Here is a 21,243-nt window from a genome sequence, read left to right as displayed (position 1 = left end):
AAACCAAATAATGACTATCACAAGAAGCGTAAATAAAAGAGTGAAAGGGAAAGTACAACAACAATGGAAAAAGATCAGAAGGGTTTAGTAAAAATGGGAAGGAAAAAGGGGACAGTAAAAAAATGGACGAGACAGATACGAACGAAAATATGATACCTCAACATGATCCCAATAAACTTATAAGGCTTATTGTATGTAGACGACATCGTAATTATGGTAGAAAGATGAAAGGACTAATAAAAATTTGGATAGAAGAGCAAGAAAAACTGCAAATTAAAAATTAACATAGATAAATGCAGAACTATGATAATAATGAAAAAAATTGAAACAAAGTCAGACTAATGGCAAACGAAGAATACAACAAACCACAACCACAACCCGAAGATTCATTACAAGAATAAGAAATGAAATTATGGTTTGGACATTTGAAAAGGATGGAACAAGATTAACAAAACTAATATGGCAAGGGGCAGACATAGAAAGATATGGAACGAACAAATAACGGATATAGGAAAACATAGGCAACAGACAATAAATGATGATACTAGCACAGGACAGAAAAAGATAGAAGAAATGGGTTAATGGATAATAAATATATTTCCGACGCACTAGAGAGAGCAAACTGAAAAATAAGAAGAAGAAAAAGAAGAACAAATGTTTTACACAACTATTTATCTGTCAAATTTATATAAAATTTTGACATATGACATTATAAACAATATAATCACTGTAGTGTATGACGTTTCTGTCAAATGGTCCTCGTATAATTCATATTAAAAAAGAAAACTGTTTCAGTGATTATTTTTTTGAATTAAATTATAGTTTTTTCTTAATTATACTCATTATTCAGTATAATTTGATTATTCTAAATCATAAAAACATACGGGGTGTTTCTAAATTCATGAAACAAAATTCAGGAGATGATTTCTCGCATGAAATTAATCCACGACACGTAGGGTATATTAACGTATTTTGGTTAGGGGTGGTTATTTCCAGCATTTATTATGAATCGTATTGCATTTTACATCTTTGTTTTTCATTCAATTTATTGGAAAAATGTAAATAATGAGGTTTTATTTTGTTTTGGGAAAAATTTAAGAATAAAAAATATTTTCAATAAATGAAACAAGCATTTTAAGTTATAATTTTACTTCATAAAAATTCATCTTGAGACAAAGTTTTGATATGAAATAAAGTTGGTATTAGTACCCGTAGTTAGACCTTTGCGAGTGCACGAAAATTACAGAATTTCAAGTTTCTTAATGAAATTTACCCTTTCAATGGCAATGTCTCGGAAAAATTTCATACGAGCAATCACCTGAGTTTTATCGCATGAAAATAGCACCACTCTGTATATATGATGATGCGGCAGAAATATAAACAAATTTGTTCGATGGCTAAGTTCGTAGATTATCAATTAAGCCCCAATTTGCGAATATCAAGGACGTTAAACAAATTTTTTTGTTTATTAAAATATGAAATGATCTTTGATTTGTAAATGACTATTGACGGAATCACTTAAATAAAATACTTCCTCATATTCTACTCAATTAAATCTGATATGAAGGTCAAGGTTTATTACTAGTTATTTCTTTCTTTTATACGTATGAGTATAAAAAATAACAAATTCATTGTTAGCAGTTTTTAAGTATTAAAAAAAATTTTGATAACGTGGAATGCAACGCAATGCAAAACGTAATATTTCTTGCTCAAAAGCATGCGCACTTGCTACATCATCGAATTGCAAGATAAAAATATTACATAGATGAATATTGCATGTCGCTTTACCATTGCATTATGGTTGCCACTAATCAAAATTCCATAAGTAAAAGTATCTAACCTCAAACTTTATTTAATATTTTGTGGGCAGTTTAAAATTGAAAATTACAATTAAAAATGGGTAAAGAAACATTTGAAAAACTCCCAATGAAAATAAAATGTAATATCAGCAGATTTTACGCAATAAAAATGTCACCAAACCGATAAAGTTCGAGATCTTGCATGAAACAATCAGCTGAACTTCATCTGGGCATGCTTTTGATGCATGTTGTCTTGCACCATGTCAAGATGTCTTAATATATTTCAATTTAGGTACATGGCCAGTGTATATTAGCATATTAGAAAAACAAATATAGTAAAACTAAAAGACTGACCATTTTATTAGGTTAAATAATTTAAATATAAACATTAAAGTTTTTGACTATTTCCATCGGGTTTTGTATTTGGCATAAAGGAATTTTAAGAAAAATAAGCCACGTGTGTTTCTGTGTTTAGCCAGAAAAAAACTAACAGGAAAATAGTTTTATATTATATTGTCCAACACTGTAAATTTTCAATTCTTTTTCTTCAAATTCAACCTATTTATCAGTAGACTGTAGTCTATGGCGACAGATTTCAAAGGGCGGCGAATTTAGTTAAAAAGTTTCTTGCCCTTTACGTGGAAAAAGGTTTAGAACTTTTTACAGAAATGGAAGTAATTCGATGAAAATAGAAATATAATATTATTTGCAGTATACTAAATACTTAAAATGAACAACTACTAAACGTTTTGTTGAAGATACTTTACGATCATGAATATTGCAACAGCGATCTAATTGAAATTTAATTATTTTCACAAACTATTCAATTATAAATTTCAACTGAATTACTAAAAATTTTCCTCTATATCTCTAAATATTATTGAATCTACATACACAATCAATCGTTCAATATTTATAGCAGAGCATCAAACTGAATAAATTGTTTACACCAACCACTACACCAACACTCACAATTACACTGTCTGACACGCGATTCGATAACTAAGTTATCGTCTTCAGAGAACAAACTGTTTCTACTACCACTACACTCACAACTACACTATCTGACACGCGTTTCGATGGCCAAGTTATCGTGTTCAGGGACTGAAGGTTACCTTCAGTCTTTACTTCAGTCTCCGGAGGCAATAACTTGATTGTCGACTGAAGGTTTGCCTTCGTTAAAGACTGAAGATAAACCTTCAGTCTCCGGAGACAATAACTTGGTTATCGACTGAAGGTTTGCCTTCGTTAAAGACTGAAGATAAACCTTCAGTCTCCGGAGACAATAACTTGGTTATCGACTGAAGGTTTACCGTCGTTAAAGACTGAAGATAAACCTTCAGTCTCTGGAGATAACAACCTGGTTATCGACTGAAGGTTTACCGTCGTTAAAGACTGAAGATAAACCTTCAGTCTCTGGAGATAACAGCCTGGTTATCGACTGAAGGTTTACCTTAGTTAAAGATGGAGACGATAACTTGGTTATCGACTGAAGGTTTACCTTCGTTAAAGATTGAAAATAAACCTTGAGTCTCTGGAGATAACAACTTGGTTATCGACTGAAGGTTTACCTTCGTTAAAGACTGAAAATAAACCTTGAGTCTCTGGAGATAACAACTTGGTTATCGACTAAAGGCTTACCTTCGTTGAAGACTGAAGAAAAACCTTCAGTCTCTGACGATAACTTGGTTTGGGGGAGAAAGCCAAGCAACTAACAACTCTCATTAACAAGATCGTGTCACATCAAAAATTCCCATACGATTGGAGAACAGGTACTACTATCCTCATATTCAAAAAAGGAGATAAAAATACCATCTAATTATAGAGGAATCAATTTACAATAAGGATTTAGATCGGGAAGGTCGTTCACAGATGCGATCTTCGTCATCAATCAGATCACAGAAAAATAAATTGAGTACAACAGTTCATCATTTATGTGCTTTATAGATCTACAAAAAGCCTTCGATCGAGTACAACTAAAAGACGTAGTATATCTACTATTCGATAAATAAATCCCTTATGACTTTATAAAAACCATTGAAAATATATACAAGGACAACAAAATCTAAGCCAAAGTGAACGGAGTGCTGATGGAGCAAATAGCAGAACATAAAGGGATTCGCCAGGGAGACTCCTCAAGCCACTTGCTTTTTAATATCATTATGGACGAAATAATCAAGAAAGTAAGAAAGCTAAGGGGCTACCAGATGGGGGATCGAAATATTACAATATTATATTACACTGCTCTAGTCGCAAAAAATGAGGATGATCTACATGTGTTTAACTGCACAGCTAAATCTTTCAATATGATAATATCTGCGTCCAAAACAAAGTGTATGACCAAAACTCCGATAAGCTAGTCATAGATAAGACAGATAATTCACCAAGTAATGAAATTCAAATACCTAGGAATCGAGATTGGAGACGTAGAGAGCGAAATAAGAGAACAAACAACTAAAGCCTTAAGAATAGCAGCATTTTTGAACGAAACCATCGGAATAGAAGCTAAATCGAGAATATACAAGGCCACGGTAAGACCCATAATGACCTACACCGCAGAGACACGGCCAGAAACGGCGAAATCCAAAAGAAAACTCTACTGGATAGGAAAAGAAATGAGAACATCAGAAATTGTGAAAAATAGAAGACGTTAACGAATGGGTTGTATCAAGAAAGAAAGAATGGAATGACCACATAAGTCGTATGGATAATAACAGACTGGTCAAGATAGCGAGCGATAAAACCTCATTGGGTCGAAGGAGTACCGGACGACCCAGAAAAAGGTGGGGCGACAACCTTGAAGCAAGATAGGAGGCAATGATGTCGAAGATAAAACAGGCCACTACGCCTAATACACGGAAGAAGAAGATGAAGAAGAAGAATTTGGTGTATTGTTATCTCTTTAGTTAATATTGACTTCTGGGAACGGCTGAAGTTTGCATTAAACACATTACGATTCTGTATAAACATACATAATATAATGAAGATGCATATCTCCTGAAGGCAGATATAAATAACTTTTTTTTTTCATTTCTTCCGCGTGTCAGAGAACCTACAGTTAAATATGATAAGCCTGTTTAGTTGTATGCTTGATTAATAGTCACATTGCAGCAATTAAAATGGAAAAAAGTAGTAACCGGTTTCTTCCAACGCTATTTATTACTCTTTCAATATCAATCTCGCAGCTGGGAATAATTTTTTCAATTCGTCGCGTCGTGCTATAATCTTCATTACTATAATGAAGGTCGATACTATACAGGGTGTTCCAAGATGAGTTAAAACTATCTGTATATGGAAAAAACTTATAGTATTCGGTTCTAGCGGAAGTCGACTGTAATTTTGTTATTTTAAATGGAATACCTAAATATTGATACATTTTTAAAATCTACGCAAAATTTTAGTAAACTTTTATCCAAAAACTTTTTTCGAAAAATGCATACTTTTTGAGTTATTCCGTTTTTTGAAAAAAATTTTACCGTGGCAGACCTTTATAAATTATTTTTTTTACAAGGGTACCCTTAAATATATGAAAATGTTTTTTGTTCGGTTGCTTTTAGAAAAGTCAGACGTATTTGAATCTAAGTTGAAAAATTTTGCATTTTATACAGGGTGTGTATAAAAAGTTTTCAAAGTTTAACTTCTTAAAATATCAAAATTTCTTTATTTTATTTTATTTTTTTTGCTATTTTAATCCATTCAGGGGTAAAAAATAAGACAAATTCATATATACTGCCCTATACCTAAGCCTTACCGTTATCCAGATATTAAATGTTTTCTGTAAATTTTTAGAGATGCAGGTGTGGTCTTAATTTTATTTATTCGTTATTAAATTGAGAACGAGACATTTTACATTTTACATTTTACAATTTTCGAAAGTATTAACAGTTGACTAATGACAGTTAAATAAGTGTCATTTATTACAAAGCCTACTAAAAGAATACATAAAAAATTAAAACTTGTTAAAAAATAAAATAATAATTTAAAACATCAAATATCTCGAAAACGACTAAAAGTTGGAATAGGATTAGTAAATACAATTTGATTAGATAAAGAAAAATACTTTGCCCTATTTTACACCCTTGAATGAAATAGAAAAAACCATGTGGTTCTATTTAAAAAAATAAAGAAATTTGATATTTATGAAGTTAAACTTTGAACATACACATATACCCTGTATAAAATGAAAAATGTTTCAACATAGAATTAAATACGTCTGTCCTTGCTAAAAGCAACCGAGCAGAAACCATTTTCATATCTTTAAGGGTATTCTCGTAAAAAAATAATTTAAAAGGGTCTGATAAGGGTCTGCAACGGTCAAATTTTTTTACAAAAAAATTAATAAATCAAAAAGTATGCGTTTTAGTGAAAAAATTTTGAGATGAAAGTATACTAAAATTTAACGGAAATTTCAAAAATGTATTAATATACAGGGTGCTCTATTTAAAATAATAAAGTTATAGTCGACTTCCGGTAGAATCGGAAGTCGGCCATCTTTTAAAATATTTTAGTTACAATGATTGTATCCGATAACTCAAACGTAGAGATTTTCATGATTTTACTATAAGTATTTTGCCATATTTTACCACCCCTCACATTTTTATAAAACAAATATTCCCAAACGTTGATCAATTTTTCTTTAGTAATTATTTTTTTCAACCCTGTATGTTAATTGCGATTTGCGCACCCAGGTGCTCTATTGGGGGCTCAAATTGTGCAATTGTAAAGCAATTAATCCTATATAATAAAGACAGCTAGTAATTTAAGAAAATTCAAATGAGAGACGAAAAAAATTCAAGTTCAACAGTCCAATATATTCATCAGGTAGGAAAATAATTATTTCTCTACCTACAATCATTTTGAATGATCTTTTTTATACCTTGAAAGTTATAGGAGTCATGTTTAAAATATATGTTTGCAGTTGAAAAAAGCGACTCGAAAAAATGCAGTTAACGATGCAAACGTGTTTACTAAATCAAATTTATGGATATTAAATTCAAACATAAGGATTGTCTGAATTTCTTTTTAAAAGGGCAATAAATAAAAAAAATTTATATGATTTATATCTGCGTATACAAATTTACGGTTACTTTATCATAAATATTTCTGAAATTGTTTGGGTATTTACATTTTTTATTGGATAATCAATAATAGAAATTATTGATATCAATTTTATAGACTCACAGATAATAAAAACTATTATATTGTGATAGTACTAATGATAAAAAAACAACTACAACCATAATGAGAATATACAGTGAAGGTGCGCCATTATAAACGACACAGGGTGTAAAAGGGAACCCAAAGTATGATAACACGGACCAATTTACCTCTATACCAAGTTGCATCCATAAGGAGTTATAGGGCTTCAATATAGACCTCAAAATTTCAAAATTTCTATACAACCCTCAACTTGAAAATACCATATTTGATACACTGTACTTTTGGGGTCTTATAAATTCATGCCAAAAATGTTTGGTATTATGCCGATGACGGAAGTGGATGGGATTTGGTATGTACGTTGGGTTAGAGATGAAAGTGATTCTTCAGCTGTTATTGGACTGAAAAATTTATTGAAACGAAAAAATCGCATCAATGGCGTAATTTTGAGAAAAAATTGCTTGGATTAACCTAGAAACGACACCTAGAAAGAGCCTAACCTGACCTAACCTAACCTAAACTAACTTGACGTAACATTACCTAACGTCGCCTATGGAATTATTCACGCATTGATCGCCGTAAAGCAAAAGTTCCCAAACTTTTTTTCCTTGTAAGCCACTTCTAAAATACTTATTACTAGTTTTATTTGATACATTTACCCCATATGACCAACTCGTTAAAAATCAGCTCTAACTATGGAAATTACATTACCCCTCTGTTGTAGAGCTTCTTGTGGACCCCTGGGGGTGCACCTGGACCATTTTAGGAATCACTGACGTAAAGCTTCAATTATTGGAGTGTTAAGTGATATAGCAAGTTAATTATAGTTTTAATTTTTGTATGCTCAGAATACTTTTGAAAAAAATTATTGAATTTACGAGTTTTGATTTCTTCTAATTCTCGAAGATCAAAAATAAATTGCGAAATAAACGTTCTACGCCCGAAGAAGCGGTTGATGCGTTCAAATCACAAGTTTCGAAAGTATCTCGATTGAAATGAAAAAAATGCTTCGATAATTGTTACAAATGGAGAATATTTTGAAAAATAATCAAGCCACAACCAACTACTAACGTCAAAATGACCACTACTCCCAATTTCTACCACAGAGAACTGTCTACAACGTTATAAAGGTCAAAAAATCACATTGGCATGGCTCCGCCGCTAGCCGTTTCCTCAATTTTCCATTCCATATTTAGAGTACCCACCCCCACCCTATTCTACACACCAAAACTCATTGCCATACGTCATCGGAGGTTACGGAACTGTTATATGTCTTTTACCTATACAGGGTATACCGACAAAGAGTAGAAACGTAGAGGGGAGCCCTAAATTGACGATTGGGGGCAATTTACTTATATACCAAGTTGCATCTCTGGGGAGTTATAAGGAGTTTTAAGGCCTAAAAATAGGACATACAGTCTACCAGTGGGTTAGAATAGAAAATAGAGGCCATTACGGTTACCAGATCGAAGGCAAACTGCAAAAATTGACGAGATTGGTAAACCCATATACAAATACATCCTCGATCCGGATTAATGTCAATCCAAGTACAGTGTTCTGCTCATATATTTCAGAGTGTTTGGTTTTGATTCCGTACTTTCAATTTCCAGTTATGTTTGCTGTTTTGGAACCATCCTGTAAATTCTGATTTATAGATTAGTTTTGAGTAAATTTGTACAGGATTTCATCCTGATGCATATTCCAGATCACTTATTGAAGATTATCCCTGAAATATTTCCCTCCACGCTTCTCGCTAAAACATGAAGAAGTGCGAAATTCAGAATCACTTTTATGTAGCCGTTGGGCAAGTTCTAATGGTATTCTAACTGGTATTTAGACTAGTTCGTGGGCCCCATATGTGACGATTGATGTACATCATAGTAGTGCTTTTACTGGTTACCTCCTTCTAATAGTATACTATCTAGGATGAAACACAGTTATCAATCCTTCCACTTAATAAATTGGCTCTCCAAATTTAGTTTATTGAGTAGGTTTTATTCGGGTTGACATTCAGCTCCACCGATCGACAGTATCTTCTTGTATATTCAAATCCTCTTTGAACTATGTTCCAGAATGTACTGTGTGGTAATTGAGATTAGTCAGTCTGCATAAGAATTCATCTATTACCAGGCTCGACATAAATTTAGTAAACAATCTATTTGAACTGACAGAAATGGTGTGTTCCCTGCTTTCATAGCTATTAGTTGTGACATCCATCTAGAGTTTGTCCCATCAACTCCTCTCTCATCTGTTTTCATAAAAGTTTTTCGGCAGGCCCATTTCAAATACTGTCAAAGGCGTTTTGTATATCCAGAATTGCACATTTTCTTCGATAATCACAACATTCTAAATTTCTTTCGTCGATAGTAGCTATGCAGTTTAAGTAAATTTGATTTTTTGTTTGAGGATCAAATGATCTTTGTTCTGATGTAGTTATCCACAGTTTTTGAAGTCGATTAATCTGAGTGTTCTTTTCCACTTATGCTATTATCCCGAGCTCTGTTTTATACCCCAAGAATTTCTTACTAAAAACAAGATAAAAATTTTGTGATAAGCAATTTTATTTTCGTTCAAATCGCTTCTGATACTTGTTGTATACGTACACAATTTTAATTTTTGTTTAAACGTTAACTGTATTCATTTATATTCTTCACCCATTCACCTACGAACTCAATTGTTTTCTTTACAAAAATATGAAAATTAGTTCTATTTTCACAATTAAGTTACGGAAACATTTTAAGAAAACGATGGCGATCGTTAAATAAAATTAACATTTTATTTCATACTATACAAGCGTACAAAATTTTGTAAAAACTTTAATTAGATCTATAGTTTATTTAGACAGTTATCAAACCAATTAAAGTTATAAATTTAACTAGAGTTAATAACGAAACCCAAATATGCAATTTCAAAAGATTATTTTATTAATTTTACATTTCGGGCTTTTGGTAAATGATAGGGAAGATTCGTCACAATTCTGGAATTAAATCTTCAAGTTGATGAAAATTCTCGCAATCAAAAATCGGTTTCCAACGAAGTGATCTTGTCATAATTTTAATTCAATATTTTTTTTTATAGAACTGAATCTTTATAGGTTCTTTAAGGAAGATTTTTTCCATGTTTGAAATGAAATTATTTATAATCTAATCTCTTCAGTACTACTTCTTGCATCTATGGTGCTACATTTGACAAAATTATCTCCATAAGCAGGCGAATATCTCAAATTTTCTTGATTAGCTCTTTCCCCAACTTACTACAGTTTTTTTATCTTTTTTTCGTATCAATATTTACAAAATCTTTCCACACTGTACAATGTCACATACCCTCTATTATAGTATATTGTTATTTAATTCAAACCTTCCTGAAGAACCAATTTGGAAAGCTAGTTACTCGGCATCTAATCAGCGTATTACGGTTATCATAAGTCATGAAAAGAGCACGCAGAATCTCAAATGAATTATAATATGGCATTGTTCGACCGGTCAACTTTACTGAACGCCATTCACCGGTATTACGCCTGCGATTTTTTATCAAAATATTAGAAGGCGTCTGTGAAGTATTTGATTTATGTGATCAGGTCTACAGTACTGCATTAGCCGCCCCTGGTTCCAGTTATGCGTAAACAATTCAATCTATTAAGGTCGAGGTATGTCACACGTGATTGTGACGTAAATCTATCGCTTCTGTTTACAGTCAGCCACATTGCTTACCAGATTTATGCACGTGTAAAATCGAGAGCGAGCCGTGTCGGCTATGAATATCTCGACGATTTGAAGCTCTTCACTTGTTGATATAAAGGCGATCAAATCTGCAAATTCTGCCGATTAGTTGAATGTTTGTTTCTCTTCTTTGTACCCATTATAAATGGGATTGTTGTTGGTAATTGGCTGATCCAGATCGTGCATAATGTTTATAAGGTGAACGCGCTGCCACCGAGAGAATGTAAGTCGCTCAAAAACTGTGAGGGATTTAGACGACGGATTAACTCCTCCTGAAGCTTTTTATAAGTCTCGACAGCAAGTGGATCCAAAATAACATCTTATAAGCATTACGCACGATCTGGATCAGTCGGTTACCCACAACAAACCCATTTATAATGGCTACACAGAAGAGAAAGAAACATTCAACTAATCAGTAGCCTCCCTATTAACCAACAAATAGCTGAATATGGGTAAGACAATCATTTCTATGGTGGGACTCGGAATTTTCTTTAAACGACTTACGTACCTGCCAGGGTATTGTAGCTTAGGGATTCGTCTTGTCGATTAGAGGAAATTCCTTTCGTTCAAATTTGCCGTTTACACTTTTTAAAACAACAACAAAATATATTGTTTCTAGTAATTCGGAAGTGGTATTTATATCGTTACCAAAGATGATAAAGAAGTAAGCAGCAACCACTGTTCCGGACTATTCGTTTTCACGCTCTCCCAGACAACTTTCACGTGGCGATAGGGAAAAGTCACATCAACATATATTTTGAAAGAATCAAAATGTCCAGTACTTTAGATAGAGCAGCTGATTTTCTAAAACCAGGGGATACAAAACCCTCCGTGGTGAAACTTTGGTACAGGACAAAGTGTGAATAGAAGTCTAGATAATTCCGCAAGAGCTTAAAGGGTGGTCCTCGTGGAAACCTTTATTGAAGATGACACTAGTTCTTAAGCTACACCATTAAAATTCTCTTGGGGATGAAATGATTGGCTTTGCTTGACGTTGTTTACTTTGGGGACACTGTTATGACAATATCGTCTGTAAATGTATCACAATAAACGAAGAATTCTTTTTTGAAAAAACTTTACCTTGTATTGTATGAATAGTTGATATGAAATATTCAGTGTAATAAATAAATTTGCATTGTCATATTACGCAAAATGAATTCAATGGAACGAACGTAAAGTAAATAATGTAATTGAGGCGTTTAAGCAAATGTTAATAAAAAAAAACGAAATTTCATTGGACTATTAAAGTTATTTAACTACATTTTATTGCATCCATATCAATTGTGGGAATAAACAGAATGATTACTGATAGGAAAAACACAATTAGATCAAAATAAAGAAAACAATTTTGTACACTTCCAAATAATGATATCAACAATAACAGTTGTTTAAAAATGAAATTGTAAACATTATTTCCTATCAAAACGTCAGTTAAATCAAATGTATTCGCTTCAAAGTTGAATTAATCCTGAAGATATGATATATATTAAGTGTTAAAACTCTACCAGAGAAGTGGAGGACTCACTTTCTTTCCAGAACTTCTTCCACGGCACAACAATGTGGATAGTGATACCAAGCGAATGGAAAATCTACAAGGAAGGCAGCAGAGCTAATGCAAAAGCTATAGAGGTATTGTAGTGATCAGTACAGTTAGTAGAATTTATGGCGAAAACCGAAATTGAAACCAAAAAGAGTTTATAAGGACCTTGAGAAGAACAAGCTGGTTTCAGACAGATCCACAGTAGACCATCAATGATTCGAAAAAACCTACCATAGGAGAAGAAATCCCTTTATTATATGTGAATCTGCAGAAGGCATTTGATAGAGTAGAGTATCACGTAAACCACTGTGAATAACGTTTTAACAAATAAATATCATAGTAGAAGAGATCTTCAATTGTTATTGTGTGATCTGGAATCAGATCGTTTATTTACCAAGAAAGAAATGGAACTACATTAAACTCTTTCAAGTTCCTGTTAAAAAATTTTCAAAAATTGTGGCTTCACATGTATGAAATCAACTTTCCCAACATTTTTTCTCTGGTATAGATAGAAAATTGAGAAATATTTGATGTTTGTCATGCAAAAAAAATTTTTATACGCCTTTTTTACGATTTTGCCGCAACTTTTCAGTTTTCTATACCGTATGATTCTGAGGAAACCGACCCTAGGATTTCCTATGTTGCCATTTTTCTTAATGCTATTTTATTAAACACTATGAAATTACATTTATTTTGTATTTTGAATGACAAAAATCGAACAACTTTAACAAATGACAGGTCTGATTAATAGCTTGAAACTGTATATCCTAGAGACGGGATCACCTTTTTTGAAACACCAAGTTAGAGCTGACAGACTGCATTTTTAACCTTTAACTGCTACCTACAGGTAGGGAGGTACTACTTTGGGAAGATACGCAAAATACTACTTGATACTTGATAGTAAGTTATACTATTTAGGATATAAACTTACCCAGAGTAATGAAAGAATAGCAAGCGTGCGGTTCCAGGTGATGATGGCATTGATTTAAACTGGTGAGATTCGAAGGGTACTCTTCTTCTGGTGATACCTCAAATATTGTTCAGTTTTCTATCTATTCTAGAGACGTTATCACCTTTTTTTGAAACACTCTGTATACAACAACAACATTTGAATTGACTGCTACCTACAGCATGTCCGAGACCTAGCCAGGTACAGATTTTACAATTCCAGGAATAGTAATTGTGGAGCGACTGTGTTTCCATGTGTTCTAGGTGTCACTGACAGATTGGAAGGTGTAGTTAGTTCTTTTCGCAGGTTTTTAATAATTTGGTAACCACATCTTTGATTCTCTGTTACCCACTTACAGTTAACTCATACCATTTGTATTTTGGGAGGTACTACTTTGGGAAGATACGCAAGATACTACTTGATACTTGATAGTAAGTAGGTTCCAGGTGATGATGGCATTGATTTAAATTGGTGAGATTCGAAGGGTACTCTTCTTCTGGTGATACCTCAAATATTGTTCAGTTTTCTATCTATTGTAGAGACGTTATCACCTTTTTTTCAAACACTCTGTATACAACAACAACATTTGAATCTGCAGTTGTTTCCTATAATTCTAGTCCAAAGGTTCAGACTGATATTAAGATGGTTTTGTAAATGATTATTTTACTATATTGTTTTAACTAAAGTTTCGCTACGTTCGACTGAATAATTTTTTTAGTAAACACTCTGTATGTATGTAGAGAGTTAACAGGAAGTACGTGGTCTGATCGAACAATGGTTTACTTGTTGGGTAAGTAGACGGGGTTATTCTCATTATTCTCCCTAGTATTTCTTTTATGAATAGGAGTGGTCCACCCACATTCGCGATACCATCTCGTAGTAATGACCTCTTCGTTCAGTCGGCGCCTTTGAAGATAATTATACACTACCCACTTTTATTAGTCAATGGAATAACAGTCTATGATGGTATGTAGTTGTTGAAAACGTCGGTGTCTGCGGCTAAATGCGAAACATTATAAAACAGTGTTTTGGAAAACGTTATACGAGGTCTGGCTATTAAATAACGAGACTGGTTACGAAAAAGGGTTTTCGATAAGTTTTTTCCATAGATCGAAGCAGTACTGGAAGTCTCCCGCTTCTATCGACTTAAATCGGGTCCCTTTCAAAGCAGATTTTATCATCGGAAACAAAAAAAAGTTGTACGATGTCAAATCTGGTGAGTACGGCGAGTAGTCGAGCACTGGCCAAATACTGCTTAATAGATAGTGCGTTATGGGCAGGTGCGTTGTCCTGGTGCAAAATCCACGAGCTGTTTTTCCATAGCTCTGACAAATAGTAAGTCTGGTTGACAGTCTGAGCCTTTGGAACCCATTCAGTTATCACGATACCGTTAATGTCGTAAAAAACGATTAATTTGCTCTTAATAATGCTTACACCACTCAAAAACACGCACAAGAGATAGAGAATTGTTCCCATAGGCCTCTTTCAAGAATTTATAGCAATATATTAAAAGTTTAGTCACAAATTCACCTTAAATACATCTGGATGTCCAAGCAAGTACCCCGATGGTCGCTTTCAAAATTGCTGTTTCGGGAAACGTTACATAAGGACCATCCATAAGGAGACTAGATGATCTGAGTTATGAATATTTTTCGCATCCGTATCAACTAAATAACTGACATTTGTTGTCCATAGATGAAACAAGTGAATTAACAGAGACAGGACATTTATATTTTGACTTGTTCTTGTTGGTAAATAAATGAAACTTGCCCCAATTTCATAAATCAAAAATAATTGAGAAGTGAAGGAAAACGGAAATCTATGGAAACAAGAAAGTGGGCTGAAAGTCATTCAGAAAAATTGGAATCTTTTGCAGCTTAGTAATACCATCCCACCAATTTGTATTCAAACAGAAACAATCCAAGTTGTGTAGCTAAACAATGTAGACTTTGAACTTACGAAATATTGCTTTGCAGTATTCCTGGACAATAGCCAGGCTTTCGACAAAGTCATTAGATGAGGAATAGATAGTTCCAAGTAGCATATTAAGCATATTATGTCCTCATATTACCACGGCCACAATCGCCAATGCTATGTCATCATGGCAAATGACAAAAATCTCGAAACATGACCGTCTGTGAAACTGAACGGCACCTAACCAAGGTGATGAAGTGAAATATATGGGTTTGCGTTAGAAATCACATATTCTCCAAAAGAATTAACTGAATAACAAGTTAGGGAGCAAGTACTGGGTTACTAGGTGAAAAATTCTTTTTCTTTTAATGCTTATCCATTAATGGATGTTCGCGACCACATTTTTCATGGCTTCTCTATATCTAGCGGTATGGATCAATGTCTGAATATCTTGTATACCCGTCCACTGCCTCACGTTCCGCAACCATGACATCCTCTTCCGTCCCAATCCTCTCTTACCTTCAATCTTGCCCTCGACTATCAGCTGAAGGAATTGATATTTATGGCCTCGCATTATATGGCCAAGATATACAATCTTTCGTTTCTTCACGATGTTAAAGAGTTCACGGTCTTTATTGATACGCCTGAGAATATCCTCATTCCTCACTTTGGCAGTCCATGGTATCTTCAGGATTCTACGATATACCCACATTTCTAATGCCTCTAATTTGTTGATGTTTTTCACCTTAAGGGTCCAACCCTCCATCCCGTAAAGAAGCACTGACCAAACGTAGCACCGCACAAATCTTAGTCTCAGGTAAAAAATTAGAATTATCAATTGAAACCACGAGGATAGTCCCAGCAGTATCTGGCCTGACCTAGAGATGGCGGAAGTTGATTGGAAAATACCACTGTACACAATCTATACTGCATATGTTTCAAGTTTGAAGACGCCACGTTGTTTAGTATTTGTTTGGTAGCCATATCAATAGTGAACGATACTTTTATTTGAGAGGCTTAAGCCCAACGAATATTAAAGCTGAGCTAGATTCTATTCTGGGCGTGTCTGTTGCTTCGTTATCATGTTATCAACAGTAAAATATTGAGTAGCAGAGTTTAAACGAAGCCTTACGACCTGCGAAGACCAGCATCGCAGTGGTCAATAAATGAGGTGACGACTCTAGAAATGTTTAAGAAGATCCACAAAGCGGCACTGGATGATTGTGGACTAAAAGTGGGCGAATTAGCAGACATAGTTTAGGCATTGAATAGTTAGTCCTATTCAATATATAACTTAAACCGAAAAGATTTACAGAACATCGGTGGAGTTATAACTATAATTTGCACAAAACTTGGAAATTGACGATTAAATTTATCAAAATATAGAAATTGACAATTAAATTTGGCCAAAACTTAATAATTGGCAATAAATTTTGAGCAAAACGTAGGCATAAGACCGATTTTGACTCAGTTTCATAACCATGGATGAAACGTGGATTCATCAACTCACACCCGAAGCTTTTGTAATCAAAGCAATAGATTGAAAAGGAAGACTCGGCTCCAAAGAAGGCGAAGACAGTTCCATCTGCAGGCAAGTTCATGGCGTCGTTTTTTTTTTGGGATGCGCATGGGATAATTTTCGTTAACTATATTGAAAAAGAAAAAACTATCAACGGCGAGTATCATGCAAACTTTGTGCGAATAAAACGGGAGCATTTGGCTAAGAAGAATGTGTTGTTTCATCAAGACAATGCACCAGCTCACACATCCGTTATTTCAATGGCCAAAATTAATGGAATGAAGCTTGAATTGCTACCCTTTTCGCCATATTTAGCCCCCTCGGATTATTTTCTGTTCCCAGGCTTGATGGTCAAAGATTTTCCAACAATGATGTCGGCAGATAATTATGAAAAGGGCGTCGAACTTATTAAACATGTCTGGGAGAAGTGTATGGAGCTAAAAGGTGATTACGTTGAAAAATGATACTTCCGGCACCATCCCCGTACACTATGACCCAAAAAACGAATCGAAACAATCAAGGTGAAAGTTGGCTGATAATTGTGTAATAACCCCGTGATACGTACACGTCTTTTAAGTAGGTAATCCATCAATGAATTAATTGAAATATGTCGTAGCTTACGAAGCAGAAAAAAATATGTTTATACGGCCGAATCAAATATTTCCACTGTTTAAACACGCGGCCGTCTATTTGTTTTTAAAAATATAAACATCCGAAGATATTGTTTCAATAAACAATAAAGTGATATAAATAGAAATAAATAGAGCTTGCGTATACAAAAATTAATTTTGAAATGGTACTCACAATTCTAATAGCAGATATCGTTAAGCCTGTTTCATACGTGTGCGCTCCTATGCGGTTCGGTTCGTTTTTGATACAAACCGAAAACGAAATAAACCTTGTCATACACGATTTATATTTTTTTTCCGTGTCAATTCAAGTTAAGCGCATTGAGGTATAGTAATCTTGGAGAGAAGGCAATTGGGTGCATCCTCTTATCATTTTGAGGCAAGAATTTGGAATATTCTATACTATTTTCCCGATGCTAAGAGAAAACGATGACAAAATGTTTAAATACTTTTGGATGTGAACTAAATTATTTGATGAATTGCGTCTTTTCAAGTTAAAGAACCGTCTTCAACACCAAAATAAATTTATGAGGGAATGAACCGATTCAGAACCAATTGTCGCATATGTATGAAACTGGCTTTAGTTACCTTCATTAATATAATTTATTAGCAGTGCCGCCTACTCTGTCTTTATGGGATCTTATTTTTACTGAATTTACTTTTGTATTTATGTTTATATTATGAATGACATTTTTTACAGCACGTGTCTGTAAGATTATTGAACGAATCGAAGGATAGTTATGTGACCAAATCAAACACAAAATAGCACGTTTAGTATACAAGGTTTTATCTACGTTTTTTTTCAAAAATATACATGGTTAGTCACCTGTATTCAGGTGGGCAGAAGGTGATGTTTTTCTAAACTTTTTCTCGTGCGCATACGAAAATTTAAAATTATTTCTAGGCGTACATGACGTATGTAATGGACTATACAGTGTGGAATAGCCTAACGGAATTAATTAATTCGTGATTACCACATTATATAATATACAGGATATAGGGAGAGCGTGATTTTTTCCCCTGTTCTACGATGGTCAACTAAGCCAAACATCATTCACACTGGGATATAAAAAAGTTCCTCCTGTTTTGGCTGAGATCAGTTACCAGAAAACTGAACTTATCCACGTCCTTAACAGTTTATTATGCACTTATTGAGTCGCATCTCAGATATGCCCTTCCCTTCTGGGGTAAGTGTGGTGCGACTCAATTTGAGCTGTTAAATATTTACTCGGATAAAACAGCAGAGACTTCTTTAAAAGATTAAAAATTCTGACTTTTCCTTCTTTCATATTTGAATCCGTTTGTCTCATTCGTAAGCACGGTTCTACAATTTCCTTTACCTACTTACTCCACGTTCAGAATTAGCTAAGTGCTCAATGTTTTAGAATGAAAAAAAGTGCACAATCACTTGCCAGTTGGAATAAAATCGATTTTCGCAATAATTTGAGGAAAGTGGACTTTATTTAGTTATTTTTATGTTTGTTTTATAGTTTTTGCAAGTTTTTGTCTACAATTTGTAACAATTTTTTGACAATAAAGCTCTCTTTCTCTTTTTGTTAAACGCCAGTCGTCGATCTTCTGAAGACTGTTACCATTACCGGTCGGATGCTGCTGATAGCTATGGCAAAATATGATCAGAGCTGCAGAAGCCACAATTTATATACTTGGAAGCAAATAAAAGATAAAAGTATTGCACTAGCTTCTAAAATGTCAATAATGGAGAGAAAAACCTATTGGAATAAACGTTACTGCTTCGAAAAAAATTACATTCATTTTATTTATTACATTATATAGAAAGTCATAAATTTTTGGATGAAAATTTAGTAGAATTAACTCAAATTGTGGACAACTTTAATTATAATTGGTTTGGGAGTAAAACTGTAGAAGATCTGAGCTCATAGACAAAGTGGGAAGTGTTGGAGGAGGCAGTATTTAACGAAAATGACAAAAATGCTCGTCAGACTTAGCAGTTGGGTTATTTAAACAGTCAAACTGATACGATTTGTAATTATGTAACTTAATTGTACATTTCCATTGGATGAATATGACAAAAATGAAGTTAAATTCGTAAAAAAATCTTCAAAACAGCATCTTAAAAGTTTACTTAATCATTTGAAGGTGAGAATTTTATTCTCATTAGTTTTAATGACAAAGTTAGATAATTTAAAGTAGATCGTTTTTCTTGTTTTGTAAGGATAAACATATTTTTTCCCATAGCAGTGGAATTTTGACTAATAGGATGATTATTATAATGGATCATTCGATCATAAAAACCATTAGAGAAGAATTTTCAAGATTTTCTAATCGTTCGTTTACAAACAAAAATTAGATTTTAATGTCTTTAAACTGCGTAAGCAGCACATATTTCGGTAGTAGAGATGAGTGTATCTATGAGTTTTGATGATAAATCTGACGCCAGTTTAAAAAATAAGGTAATAATATAAAGCGCTAACAAATGTTAGAAAAGTATGGTTGTTGTGAATTTACAAATAGTATCTTATTACACATATAGATATTTCTTGGTTGTCTAGGGTTCTTTTCTTCTTAAATTGCCGGTAAAAATATTCGTGTATGTGGTTTATACGTTAAATGAGCGGCAGATTGTATCTGGATCATGCGGGAAGTCGTCTTAGTTGCGTTATCTTTGCCGTCTACGTTTTACTCCCGACTGACTCGACTGTTATTGTCGGCTTTAGGCTGCTGAAGGAGAACTCGTGTTTCGTGCGTGGCTGTAGGATTGAATAGAGCAATAATCTCGATCCTACACACATATACAAGAATAATTTGATATTGATATACCATTGGGTATCTTCCCTTATTTAAATCCTACCTACTACAAAAAATGCAGAACGTTAGTTGTTCAAAAAAGAAGCTTTCGGAATTTTAATCGTGATTCTGCTCTCGTTTCCTCCCCTATTCTCTCTAAACCTTCCATTCTTGGATATATCCACATTTCGATGATATAAAATCCATTTATCCACAGTATTTTATGTTTTTTATTGAAGTTATGGTGGCATTTTTATATAAAAAGCAAGTACAAGATGGTAAACACTATTACACTTGAGAAATTCGACTGCTGCCTACCGTATGGAGATACCTGTGGATATTGATCTCGAACTTCTGTATGTTGTTGTGTTAGGGAAGCGCACACTTCTCCAGAGAATGGAATCCCTTTAAATTGACGTTCTGGTCGTCTGCAGGCGAGCTAGGTGCTTATGAGCCACGTCTGCCAGTCGAGTAGATCTTGCCAAAACTGCTCTAGGTGTTGAACAACTCGGACAAGCATTTGCCGTGGTGGTATTGGTGCTCTAAACTGTCCAAGTTTCTAGATGGACGAATCTAGGCCTTGTAGAGAATTAGGAGCTATTGCAAAGTATATAGGTCAAGTTTTTTTAAAGTTGCCTAAGCGAATACGTTCACGTGACTATACCAGGACATATTACTCTCAATCACAATACCCAATAAAGGAATTTGCGGTGATGATATGTTGTTGTGTTCGGAAAGCTGACGCTCACACTTCTCCAGAGAATGGAATCCTTTTAAATTGACGTTCTGGTCGTCTGCAGGCGAGCTAGGTGCTTATGAGCCACGTCTGCCAGTCGAGTAGATCTTGCCAAAACTGCTCTAGGTGTTGAACAACTCGGACAAGCATTTGCCGTGGTGGTATTGGTGCTCTAAACTGTCCAAGTTTCTAGATGGACGAATCTAGGCCTTGTAGAGAATTAGGAGCTATTGCAAAGTATATAGGTCAAGTTTTTTTGAAGTTGCCTAAGCGAATACGTTCACGTGACTATACCAGGACATATTACTCTCAATCACAATACCCAATAAAGGAATTTGCGGTGATGATATGTTGTTGTGTTCGGAAAGCTGACGCTCACACTTCTCTAGAGAATGGAATCCCTTTAAATTGACGTTCTGGTCGTCTGCAGGCGAGCTAGGTGCTGTATCGAGACGAGTATCTTCAGGGTATATACGAAAAATCCTCCAAAGATGGACGAATCTAGGCCTTGTAGA

At 34.1% G+C, this 21,243-nt stretch overlaps 1 protein-coding gene across 5 annotated transcripts in view; it reads left to right on the top strand.

Annotated features, from left to right (window-relative positions):
- LOC130896848 (solute carrier family 2, facilitated glucose transporter member 1-like) overlaps window positions 1-21,243 on the top strand; it is a 97,759-nt gene that overhangs the window by 46,718 nt on the left and 29,798 nt on the right. The gene's annotated exons all lie outside the window — the stretch shown is intronic.

This window comes from Diorhabda carinulata, chromosome 7 (assembly GCF_026250575.1).
Source record: "Diorhabda carinulata isolate Delta chromosome 7, icDioCari1.1, whole genome shotgun sequence".
Taxonomy (NCBI): Eukaryota; Metazoa; Arthropoda; class Insecta; order Coleoptera; family Chrysomelidae; genus Diorhabda; species Diorhabda carinulata.
Note: the sequence above shows the minus strand (reverse complement) of the source record. Positions and strands in the feature narration are given on the sequence as shown.